Consider the following 14,204-nt stretch of genomic DNA (forward strand, 5'->3'; position numbering starts at 1 on the left):
AGCAGTAGCTAACAATATACATGTTTTTGACTCGGGTACTTTTGAAACAAAAAGTAAAGTTAGTGACCATTTCGGAACATACGCTTACCTCAAAGTTGATTTTGATTCTAACAAACCTTTTAAAAGGAGAGTCTGGAATTATAAAAAAAGCTGACCTTGTTAAACTTAATACTTTAATTAGAAATACAGATTGGACATTTATACATGATAATAGTGTAGACGATTCTTGTTCTAACTTTACAAATAAATTTATGGATCTTGCAAAACAGTGTATTCCAACACATTATGCTTTAGTAAGGCGAAAAGATAAACATTGGTATAACAGTAATATCCGAAGGAGTACACGACAGAGAGATAGGCAATTTCACAAAGCTCTGAACAGTGGTAAAACAACAGATTGGGTTATATACAAAAAACTTAGAAATCGAGTAAATAACATGATGAAAGATGCTAAAGAAACTTTTTATAACAACTTAGAATTCTCTTTATATGATATGAATATTTCAAATCCGCGTCAATACTGGAAAATTGTTAGAATGTTAGTAAAGGAGAACTCTTGTCAAAATGAAAGTATACCGCCATTAAAAAACAACAACGATACTTACTCACAGTCTGATGTAGAGAAAGCGAACACTCTGAATAATTTCTTTGTATCAATATCTCAGGTAGATGACACTAATAGGAATCTTCCAAATTTTACTTTTAAAACAAATGCGAGACTCTTTGACTTTATTATACAAGAACGGGAAGTTACAGATATCTTGGCAAACTTAGTTACAAACAAAGCATCTGGACCAGATGAAATAAGCCATAAAATCTTAAAAGAAACATCAACAACACTTTGTGTTCCACTCTGTTTACTTTTTAATCGCTCTTTGTCTGAGGGTATTTATCCTAATAATTGGAAACTAGCACATGTTATGCCCCTGTTCAAGAAGGGAAATAAACACGAACCATCAAACTATAGACCAATCTCTCTCATTAGCTGCGTTGGCAAAGTAATGGGACGTATTATATTCAAACATATATATAACCACTTACATGACAATTTAATATTTCAAAATCAGTCTGGATTTCTACCAGGTCATTCCACGGTATATCAACTTATTGACATATATAATCAAATATGTAAAGCTTTAGACAATAGAGATTCTACTTGCATCATTTTCTGTGATATATCCAAAGCATTTGATAGGGTTTGGCATAAAGGTCTTGTTTTGAAACTTCAACAGTATGGAATTCTTGGAAATTTGATCAAATGGTTAAGTAATTATTTAAAAGACAGATCTCAAAAAGTTTTTTGGCTTCACCTTTTCAAATTCAAGTTATCTGGATGGGAGTGTTCCTCAAGGCTCAGTGTTAGGTTCTTTATTATTCCTCATTTACGTCAATGATATAGCAGAGTCACTTACAAGTATTACTACACTTTTCGCAGATGATAGTTCTCTATCCGTATCAATAAGTGACATTGCTTTAATGGAAGAAACGCTAAATAATGATCTTTTGTTAATTACATCATGGTCTAAACAGTGGTTAGTAAACTTCAATCCTTCTAAAACGGAAGTTATGTTTTTCTCGTTCTGTAATAGAAATCGACCATCATTACTTTTTGACAATGTACAACTTAACTTTGCCGAACATCATAAGCATCTAGGTGTCACATTCAGTCAGGACGGGTCATGGCACCAACATATCTCAAATATTGTATCTAAAGCATCGAAAATCCTTAGTTCTATGAAAAAGCTAAAATTTAAAATTCAAAGAAAAACACTGAATCACATATATATCTCTTATCTACGACCTCAGCTAGAATATGCTTCTTTAGTTTGGGATAATTGTACACAATATGAAAAAGATACCTTAGAAAAATTACAATATGAGGCAGTTCGGGAAGTTACTGGCCTAACAAGATCGGTTTCATTACAAAAATTACTATATGAGATAGGTTGGGTAACACTCTCCGACAGAAGAAAAATTCAAAAATTACTTTTAATATACATGTACAAAGCCAAACACCAATTATTACCACAGTACTTGACACAGTTATTCCCCCCTACAGTTGACTCAGCTTATGACTATCACTACTGGTTAAGAAATAATGCCGACTACGCTTCAGTAACAAAAGAACTGAAATTTATTCTAAGTCTGTCTTACCATCAGCCTTAAAACTTTGGAATGATCTTCCGTTAAATATTCGAGACTCAGAATCACTATCTTCTTTTAAAAGTAAACTGAAAGATCAACCGCCAGTAGTTCCATCTTTTTTCACTAAAGGCGAAAGATTTTCAGCCGTTCATCATGCCCGTATAAGAAATAACTGCAGTAATCTACATTCTGATTTGTATAAAATCATCTTCCTCCGAGCCCGTCCTGTGAATGTGGTGCTGAGAATGAAAATGCTGAGTATTATTTTTTTACTTGCAAACGATATACACTTCAGAGGCGAACATTATTAATACTAGAGCCTTTCATCCTCTTAGCGCAAAGAAACTTTTATTTGGCATTGACACTTTAACAGAATCCCAGAATGAAATACAGTTCAAAGAAGTACAAACTTATATTAAGGAGAGCAAAAGATTCAAATAATAAAAACGCTAACTCGAGTTCACCAAAACATGTAACTGCTGCAAACTTATTTAGCGAAAACTGGGGGCGGTGGTGTCAGTACTAGCGGCAACTAAACAATGGTTTATCTTCCTGTTTGTTTAATTCTTTATCATTTTTACACTTTTATAACATTTTGTTTGATATCTAGCAAAATATTTATTAAACTCCTTTTCAATACTTCTTTTCGATGTATATTTTCCAAAATTCTTTATTTAAATCTTGAAATTGTACAACCAATCACACAACCTTAACACATTACTTTTGAGCTACTTATAAACTGACTGTTCTGGGGAGGGCCCTAGATAATGTTGGAATAACTTTTGGCCCAACCCATTTGTATGTATTTAATTTAATGCTTGTATTAATTGTGATGTATACATGTGTGAATATATATATAGAATAGAATATGATTAAACTAATTAAACTTTCCCATGTATGATGTTTCGGTTAACCGTCTTTCTGTGAAAATAGTCGAAATATTGTTGATCTAAAAGTAATCCAAAAGAACATAATAAAACTAGAAAATGTGTTGCAGGCTATCGTTGATTAATGGTGAACATGATAAATCCATCATCGATCTCGTGTAAAGTCGTGAAAATTCCAAATGTAATAGTATTTAGTGCCTTTTAAGTTAATACAAATAAAATGTAGCTGAAACTTGGGCCAAAAACTTTCGCAATGTTCAAGATGATGTTTTTTGTGTAAGTTTGCTGTTATTTAACCTGCATAATGCGCGCATTTTTGTTTAGTACTTGCACTGGGATAGCGCAGATCTACGGAGTGTTCGATCCTCGGGCGGGACGTATGTTCTCCGTGACGATTAGATGAAAGACACTGCATCTGAAATCATTCGTCCTCCACCTCTTATTTATGTGGGGAAGTTGACAGTTACTAGAGAACAATTTGTACTGATACAGAATCCATGAACACTGGTTTATTCTTAGGTTAGGTTAACTGTCCGCTGATACATAACTGAAATACGGTTGAAAAACGGTGTTAAACCCAAGACAAACAAACACTTTTTTTAGACATACAGTGCAAGAACAATACAATATCAGGTTTAGAGAGTTATGTACGGATATGGATCTCGCTAAAGTTATCAGATGCGACCATCAAACAATAGAAATAACATCTGACCAACTTTGCTAACTAGAGCTAGATACCCCTGTGAAGAAAATCAAAATTCTGTCTGAAAAGAAATTCAAAGCAAGAACTTTTTTAAAAAGTTATTAATCAGAGATTTACACAGAGAAAAGCACTGAACATAGAAATTCTCGAAACCCTATGTTTAATTTTCCAAACTGCCGACAGTCTAGATCTAGGGTTTTTAAAGGTTTATTCTTATCATCTCTTTAGAGTAGGGGTGGAATATAAGTTCTCGTTTGAACAGCAACATTTTTTCCTAAATGCAGAACTTAAACACTGGTCAGTGATTTCTAATAATTTGTGGATGCAATATATGTGAATGGACAGCGTAGCAACAAGTGCTTTTCAAACATTTCACGCCTGATAATTTGCAACCCCTCTTTTTATAGTTTGATGAAGATTCTATTCAGACTACTGTATGTATGAAATTGGTCCACATTGAAATCGGACACCAAAACAAAACCGTTTTCGAAACAAGATAATTGTGACAATATTTGCAAAATTCTTGTTAAATTCATTAGAAAAAAATAAAACTGGTGAAGTTAAAAAAAAGAAATAATATGTTTTCAGTCGGGTTCGATCTTTGGCGTGTAAAACGAACGCGCTACCACCAAGCTACAGCCCTGCACGATTATGACAGTGAATAAATATGTATATGTCTATACATAACTGATTTCAGTATACGTTGGAAATCAAGATAAATCAAAGAATTATAAAATAAATTATTTTAAAGCTCTTTGTGTAAGTATCGGGCACTGTTGTTTTTTTTAATTATCAAACACTCATTTACATTGTTATTCACAGTTCAAAAGAATAAGCGGGTCGCTATAATCATCCGTAATTGGCGTAAACTGCAAGCGTCTATTGACTCCGATTCAAACAAACATAATACTGTTAAAGTATAGAACTAGTTTATTTCAACGGGTTTTCGAAATCACAGGAACAATAAAAAAAATCGAAAGATTTCCCCGTATGTATATTATTGGAGGGGGAAGAATCATTTGTACAGGCCGGCATGTCTTCGACAACAATATGGCGTCTTCCTCGGCAATTAAGCGAAGAAGGGGGTCATGTGACTCGTCATGTGGTCAGTTTTGGCGCGATCTTTTTGCATTAGAGCAATACTGGGCTATTGGCCTTTGGAAATTTATATAGATACATCACTTCGATATCAAACGTTTTCTCCAAGAATACGGAAATGCATCACAATGCATATTCCTACGACCAAAATCAATAAATAAAAGGACAACTTTTAATAAAACTGTTTTGTTACAATATTTTGGTAGCTCTATATCACTTTTGATAATAGATCTAATTTTGCAGACTCGCATTTTTTCAAGGCGACTCATGAAGGGAACTATTTTATTTCAACGGAATTTTACTAGATCTTGAAGTGAATAAAAAATGAACTAAGGGAATATATTGTCTATGTAATTTTTTGTGCAGGGATGGAGAAGGTGTGCGGGAGAGAGAGAGAGAGGGGGGTGGGGTGGGGTGTGGTTGCACTGGCCGCTTTGTCTTCGACAACCGTCCAAAAAGTATTTTCTGCTCTTCAAATAAGGAGAGGAACGATAAATAACATCGTTTTATATAATTTGCTTAACATACATTTTTGATCATTTCTTTTTGCCATTTTTAGTTCACCTGTAACGAAGTGACAAGGTGAGCTATTGTGACCGCTTGATGTCCGTCGTGCATCAACGATTTCTAAAAAAAATTTCTTCTTGAAAACCACTGGGCAGAATTCCATCAAACTTCACAGGAATGATCCTTGGGTGGCACCCTTTCAAATTTTTTTCAAAGAATTGAATTCCATGTAGAACTGTGGTTGCCATGGCAACCGAATAGAATTTTTTTTAAAATCTTCTTGTCCAAAACCACAGGGCCAAGGGCTTTGATATCTGGTCAGTAGCATCATCTAGTGGTCCTCTACCAAAAATATTCAAATTATCCCCCTAGGGTCAAATATGGCTCCGCCCCGGGGGTCACATGGTTTATAAAGACTTATATAGGGAAAACTTTGAAAATCTTCTTGTATAAAATCACAAGGCCTAGGGCTTTGATATTTGGTATGTAGCATCATCTGGTGGTCCTCTACCAAGATTGTTCAAATTATTCCCCTAGCGTCAAATATGGCCCCACCCCGGGGGTCCCAAGTTTTACATAATTTTATATAGGAACATTTCTAAAAAAACTTCTTCTTGAAAACCATTGGGCAAAATTACACCAAACTTCACAAGAATGACCCTTGGATGGCCCCCTTTCAAAAGTATTCAAAGAATTGAATTCCATGCAGAACTCTGGTTGCCATGGCAACCGAAAGGGGAAAAAAATGTCTTCTTGTCCAAACCCGCAGGGTCTAGGGCTTTGATATCTGGTGTGTAGCATCATCTAGTGGTCCTCTACCAAAATTGTTCAAATGATTCCCCTAGAGTCAAATATGGCCCCGCTCCGGAGGTCAGATGGTTTATATAGACTTATATAGTGAAAACTTTGAAAATCTTCTTGTACAAAACAACATGGCCTAGGGCTTTGATATTTGGTATGTAGCATCATCTAGTGGTCCTCTACCAAGATTGTTCAAATTATCCCCCTAGGGTCAAATATGGCCCCGGGGGTCCCAAGTGTTACATAGACTTATATAGCAAAAAAAGTTTAAAAATCTTGTCTGAAACCACAACACTTAGACCTTTGATATTTGGTTTGTTGCATTGTCTTATGGTCCTCAACCAAAATTGTTCAAATTGTTCCCCTTGGGTGAAAAGAGGCCGTGCACTGGGGGTCCCAAGTTTTATATAGACTTATATAGGAAAAAGCTTTAAAAATCTTCTTGTCTGAAACCATATGACCTAGGCTTTTGATATTTGGTATGATGCATTGTCTAGTAGTCCTCTACCAAAATTGTTCAAATTATGCCCTGGGTTTAAAAGAGGTCCCGCCCTGGGGTCACTTAGTTATTATGTGAGTTATATAGGAAAATTACTTAAAAATCATGTGATCCTATTTTCAAGACTGTTTAATTATAATTATCTGATGACCCCAAGTAATATGATTTCACTTGACTGTGACCTTGACCTACTGACCTACTTTTTTATTTTTTAATATACAGCCTTGAAATTTGATGACATACACAGTTTTGCACACAAATCGTAAAACTGAATTTCATTGACCATGAATATGACCTACTGACTTTCTTAATATTTTATCGTCAGTTTGACATTTTAAACATGTAGCTCATATTACTCAGGTGAGCGATCCAGGGTCATCATGCCCCTCTTGTTTTGTTTACTCACTAAAATATATTGTACAGTATCGTGGGTCCATTAACACACTATTCACTGTGTTCTATTTATCGTTTCGAAACTATTCATAACTATCTTTACATGGTCAAAAATAAAGGTGTATCCCATATACTCGACGCCGCCTCGATCCTGGCGGCGTCGAATAAAATCTGTGCCAAATGTGTATTACATTATTGTAATTTCAAAAATTATCACTTTTAAATGGATATAGTCGAATTCCACAAAACGTAGATTTTAGAGTTTAGGTCAAGAAGTACTGGATGTCTTTAAAGACAAAGAAAATCTCCTATATCCTTTCCGCAGCCTTAACGTACTAAAACGTATTAGCGTCTGATGGCCCTTTCACGCTTCCGTAGAAACAACATTTATTACACGAAACTTATTTTGAAAATATTTCTGAAAAGTCTAGGTCTGCAGCTCTCAAATACGGTTATATCTTACATCCGAGGCATATACTGACACTCTCAGACAACATCAAAAATGACATTTTGAACGATTTGATGAAGTTCCAAAATTATCAATGTACCCTTGGTCCGTTTCTGTTTATTCAGAGCTCAAATATTTTTTCATAGATTAAAAGCTGATATGCTGTACTAAAGCCCAGGTAATTTCAATTCGTAATAAAGTGCTGAAAATTGGCTCGCCAATAGCAAAAAAAAAAAAAAAAAAAAAAAAGAAGAAAAAAAAAAAGAAGTCCACGCGCATACATTTAGACGGGGTGACCCCTGCTCGTGACCCCTGACTATCTACGAATCAAAATGCGGCTTTCGTTTTCAAGTTTAGCATTTCTACTTTCATTTTATTTACTTCCGGAAATAGCTGAAGGTCGAGTGACGTCATTTTCTGTGTTGTCAAAAACATACATATGCCTGGCGAGATTGCATAAATATGTGCTGGCCGTCCTAAGGATATAAGTGACCCCGCCAAATACCAGACATCATAATCTGCAATAAACAAGATCCTGTCTGGTCCAGTCTGATAAGGGTCCATAAAACCCCTGTAGACTTGACATGTATAGTCTAATTATTGTCAGAGGTTCATACATTTTATTGATATGTACAGATAAATTGGTCATTTCCTCTGTTTTGCATTTTATTGATTGAAATGCAGTTTTTTTTTTTTTGGTTTTTGTTGTTTTTTTCTCAAAATTTACACAAACATATTTTAATTCAAAATATACTAATTTTGATTGCTAAGTCATATTGAGTAATGTGCTGACCAGTTAAATTATAATTCTTAAAGCAAAGCAATCTCACCCCTTTTAGAAAACTCTCACCTTTTTTTTCATAAAAAATGAAATAATTACACATGTATTTAAAACTTAATAAGAGAAATGACAAGTTTTTTTATTCAGTTATTGTGATATTTTTTATCTAAGTAACAAATTAAAAATAGAAATATTGACCATTGTTGGGTTTTATTAGAAATAATAAAGAAGCGTTCAGTTGCATTTTAAATAAATAAAAAAGGAATATAGACAGAAGGATTTTATATATTAATCAAAGCACTGAGAGGACTGAAGTGGGCAGGGATTGACAGCTTCTAGCAATGGCATGAACAGTTAGCTTAAGTTTGGTGATCCTAGTTAAACTTCTTTTGATTAATAAGCATTTTCAACCTTTCTTTCCCGAATCAAGGGGTAAATTTTTGCTTTTACTCTGTCAAAGGGGATAAAATAATGTATGAGCAAAGCTCATGTGCTTATTGAAAATTTTGTGAGGTTTGGTTAAATTTGCTCAAAATCTTTTTTGAATTATAAGCATTTTTTTAACAAATCATTGGGACCCCTGCTTTCACTGGAACAAGGGGAATGACAGTAAATGTGAGCAAAGGTCATGGGCTAATTGATAATTATAATTATGATGTTTGGGGATTCTAGTTATAACAAAATCTTGTCGAACACTTGCATGAAGTAACTGACAAGGAACAGAAAAGATTTGGCTACTGCCCACTGGACATTTAATGTATTGACCTTAAATCAACAATCATGGGTCATTTACCAGACTGAGTTAAATGACCTCCGTACCAAATGTGATCTTAGACCAAAACATAATCTAGTTTTCTGGCAAAAAAGTTCTATTGTCAATGTGATATTGACCTTTGACCTACTGAACTCAAAATTAATAGGAGTCATTTGCTTGACATGACGAATTTCCCGATATCATAATCCTAGGCCCTGGCGTTCTCCAGTTATCATCTGGCAACTGATTGTCAACAGACCGACCAACATCCATCATCAGACATTAATTTTTTCAATATACCCCTCCTCCTTTTTAGGAGAGCAATTAATTTTCATATTAGAAGATGCCCATGTCTCCCTAGTCCCCCAAATGCATAGTCGTAATAGGCAGGAAGTCAACTGAGGATAGAAGCGAAAGATAGTTGGCTGCAATAGAGATCATCTACTTGGCATATCCAATCACCCTATGAAGCTACAAAGTTCTGGGTCAAGTGGTTCTCAAGCAAAGCGTTTTCCATGTTCATGCCCCTGTGACCTTGATCTTTGATCGAGAGAGTCCAAAATCAACAGTGGTCCAAATGATCTTTTTACGAATTTTATTGTTAAAAATGCAAATATTGAAAATTGAATTTTTTTTCTAACTTAGTTTGAATTGTCTCAAATGATTTCATTGCAATCTTCCGAATATCGCTATTGTATAATTATCCGAGAAGAAATCGTACGCCAGAAAGTGAGTATTTGGGGACGAAAACCCCGCAAATCTACTGGTGATTAAAAGGCGAACTTGTTAAAAATAATGTTTCTTTCGAATTAAGTATACCCTTTAATGATAAGTCAATCGCAAACACCAGCTGAAATGTAATATTAAATCAAACTGAAGAGCATACGTTCGAATTTTCGGGAAACAGGTACGATTTTTTCGCCCCCACCGTTAGGGCTGCAATTATATTCCTAAGTCGTGCAAATAAAAATTATTTACGTAAATATAATGAAAAGACCGTATCTTTCTCTATGAAAAATAAATAAGCTAACACCTCTTCTATTGATTTCATGAAATATATCTTTCCATAAACCCATTTCTATGCTACGAAGTTCGACGGATACACGAGTGCAATTTTATCCGAAATAGAACGCACGCCGTGCTAGTTAGATGTTTTCTGATCATGTGACCAAAACAAGCTCTTTGGTGTTGATGTAGACTGGCATCAGTCGTTAGAGTCATTGAATGTAAAGCACCTGGCCATAAAATCAATCCTCTTTGATAGCGCTTTCTAAAAAAAAATTACAATATCTCTCGCCTCTGTCTAACGAGATGAGCCTAGAGAGAAAATGTTTTTTCTGAGAAAATATAAGTGTCATTGTGAAGAAATTTATATTATTACAGATTATTTGATCTCAACAGACTTAGGTCTAGTGTTGATGTAATAATAAAATTTCGATTAACTGTTCTAGCAGTAACTGAGGTTTAATTTAAAACGTTTACAAAAGACGCAACTTAGTTTAATACCGATTATAGATCTACGCGGATGGTGCTGTGAAATTCTGTGCTATTTGTGTAGGTTATTTAAAGTTTATTTTGGTCACGTGATGAAGAATTGGTTTGGTCATAGGATCAAAGCAAACATGCTCATTTTTATACGCGTTGTTTTTGTTATAAAATATAGATTACGACAAATATGTTCTTAAGCAATGCATTTTTTGATAAAGTTGAATCTCAGAAGCTTTCTGGAAGTTAAACGGAATTGAATATTACGTAACTTTTATGGAGGACATGGAACTACTTGTTCTTCGGTTTCGGATAAGCTTTCTGACCGTAAATTTGTGGTATGGTAAATCTGTGGTCACGCTTCGCTGTCCACAAAATCGCATTCAGGTCACACCACGGGAAGGCGCTTCTTATAGTATAAGAACTGTGATTAGGGAATATGTAATTTCACTTGTGTGGCCTAAGTAAAGGAGAAAAGCCGAAAACTGTCCATTATGTGAAAGAATGGACAAATCGAGGCGAAATTGTCCATTCTTTCAAAAAATGGATAGTTTTCGGCTTTTCTCTGATTTAAGACACGGTCCTCACGAAAAAATCAAGATTGTCGTGATATTATATAATGTCTCTAATATTATCCTCTTTGAGGCAAAGACAATTCATTGATTTGTGTCTCTGTGCTAAATAAAAATACCAAGTCAAATGGAGTTTAAATTAGATTGCATATAAATATTTATTGAGCTTAAAAGTTTTTTAAACACTAATGAAATTCAGTGCTAATTCTTAGGAAAGTTTCAAACATATCTCGTTTTGTCATTTTTATGAATGATTTGAAGTACTTTTACAAAATTAAAATCAAACTTGGCCTTATGATGTATGTATTATTAGTTGTCCATGCTTTTTTTCGTGCTGAGTTTGCAGTTTTATATAAATCAAGTAGTTTAATAAATGACGGGTCCAGGTGAAGATATTCTAAAATGTATGTATATGTATTTTATATCGTTATTAGAAAACAATCGTTCTTATCTCGTAATTACGAGATATTCTTTCAATTTTATTAGAAGAAAATTACCCGTATCACATGAGATCTTTACTCGTTATGACTCATATCTCGTTTTCACGAGAAAATATTTCGTTATTACAATAAATAGCATCGTTATTGCAAGACAATTGTATTCAAGTTCAATTAAGATCATTACGGCCAATTTCCTGGTAATACCGAAACGTGCAGTAAAACTTTAGGTATTTTTTTTGTCTTTGTAGTAGAAAGGTGAAATTGCGCATTTCTTGGTAGGACTGCAACAAATGTCAGTTATGGCACAAATTTAACACGAACACTGCATGAAAAAGATAGGTCTGCAGAATTTGAAAAAGAAAGGAAAGAAAGGAAAATTATGTGTTTTAGCTCGAGTATTCAAAGAATAGATGGAGCGATTGGACTCCAGTTTGTTTAAATCTGCCCACTGTTTTCTCGTTTAGGGCACAGCCATTATTTTATATGGGGACCATACGCCGCTTTTCATGGATTTGCACTCTGTGCATCATGAAGGTCCCATGTGCACCGTCGTATGAATACATCTGCGGATGTTTCTAAATTACATTCTGGTACTTATAACATGTGTAAATGTTGCGTTCTGCTCAACCCGGGGCTAGAGGGCGTGGACGGTAGCTTGCACTTCCACTACCGTCCATGAACAGGCTCAATCAAACCGAGTCTGCAACATTTTTGTTTATGTCGTGTTAGGCGACCTGTTGTTTTCCATTTTTTTATTTCATCCATGCGTCGACGTTCGCGTCGGCGTCCCGATTTGGTTAAGTTTTTGTATGTAAGCTGGTATCTCAGTAACCACTTGTGGGAATGGATTGAAACTTCACACACTTATTCACTGTGATAAATTGACTTACACTGCACAGGTTCCATAACAGTTACTCTATTTTGTATATTTTTTATGCCCCCACTTTGGGGGGGGGGGGGGGCATATAGATTTGCTCTTGTCCTTCCGTCCTTCCGTCCGTCTGTCCGTCCGTCCGTCCGTCCTTCCGAAAATGTTGTGTCGTGCGTAGCTCTGAAAGTATTTGACGTAGAGTCACAAAACTTTACAGGAATGTTGGTCAGCATGTGTAGTTGTGCACCTGGGGTTTCGCGTCCGGATTCATTCAGTCGTGTAGAAGTTATGGCCCCTGACTTTGTAAAAATTGGTCATTTTAATGTTGTGTCGCGCCTAGCTCCAAAAGTATATGACCTAGAGTCACAAAACTTTACAGGAATGTTGGTCAGCATGTGTAGTTGTGCACCTGGGGTTTCGCGTCCGGATTCATTCAGTCATGTAGAAGTTATGGCCCCTGACTTTGTAAAAATTGGTCATTTTAATGTTGTGTCGCGCCTAGCTCCAAAAGTATATGACCTAGAGTCACAAAACTTTACAGGAATGTTGGTCAGCATGTGTAGTTGTGCACCTGGGGTTTCGGGTCCGGATTCATCCAGTCATGTAGGAGTTATGGCACCTGAATTAGTAAAAAATTGGTCATTTTAATGTTGTGTCGCGCATAGCTCCAAAAGTATTTGACCTAGAGTCACCAAAGTTTACAGGAATGTTGGTCAGCATGTGCAGTTGTGCACCTGGGATTTCGCGTCCGGATTCATCCAGTCATGTAAGAGTTATGGCCCCTGACTTAGTAAAAAATTGGTCATTTTAATGTTGTGTCGCGCATAGCTCCAAAAGTATTTGACCTAGAATCATCAAAGTTTACAGGAATGTTGGTCAGCATATGAAGTTGTGCACCTGGGGTTTCGCGTCCGGATTCATTCAGTCATGTAGGAGTTATAGCCACTGACTTAGTTAAAAATGGGTCATTTTAATGTTGTGTCGCGCATAGCTCCAAAAGTATTTGACCTAGAGTTTTTGGCCCCTGACCTGGGAAAAAGTTGTCATTTTAATGTCATGTAGTGGGGGCATCTGTGTCCCATGGACACATTTTTAGTTTTATTAAGGTTTTATATGTAAGCTGGTATTTCAGTACCTACTGATTGAAATGGATTGAAACGTCACACACTTGTTCATTGTGATGATCTGACATGCAGTGCTCAGGTTCCATAACTCTACTTTGCATTTTTACAAAATTATGCCATTATTTTCGACTAAACAGTTGTTGGTTGAATTTTTGTATGCAAGCTGGTAGGTATCTCAGTACCCATTAATTGGAATGGATTGAAACTTGCACATTTGTCCATTGTCATGAGCTGATATGCATTGTACAGGTTCAATAACCCTTTTTGCAATTTTACAAAATTATGCCCCCTTTTCGACTTTAATATTCATTCAATTGACAAGGCTATTGAATAGTCGAGCGTTGCTGTCCTCCGACAGCTCTTGTTTTTACATTACGTTGCCTATTTTCATCTATTTTTGACTGAAAATGCCATACAAGGTGTATATCAACGATACTTTTCTATTGCGATTTAGGACTTTCCTACTTTCTAACGGTTGAAGATTTAAACTAACATTCTGTAAATACTTTTGCACATTGTTTGATTTTCATTTGACTGATAATTTGTGGGGCGATTTGAGTCATACGCTCCTCTTCAGGGTTTATATTTCGAAACTTTCGAATTTCATAGGTTAATTTACTCACACCTCTCAACGTACAAGGTTATTACTATAACTGTCCATTATTAACCTGTACCTGTCCATTCTTAAAGTATCCA

The sequence above is a fragment of the Mercenaria mercenaria genome, chromosome 10 (assembly GCF_021730395.1).
Source record: "Mercenaria mercenaria strain notata chromosome 10, MADL_Memer_1, whole genome shotgun sequence".
NCBI classification, from domain to species: domain Eukaryota; kingdom Metazoa; phylum Mollusca; class Bivalvia; order Venerida; family Veneridae; genus Mercenaria; species Mercenaria mercenaria.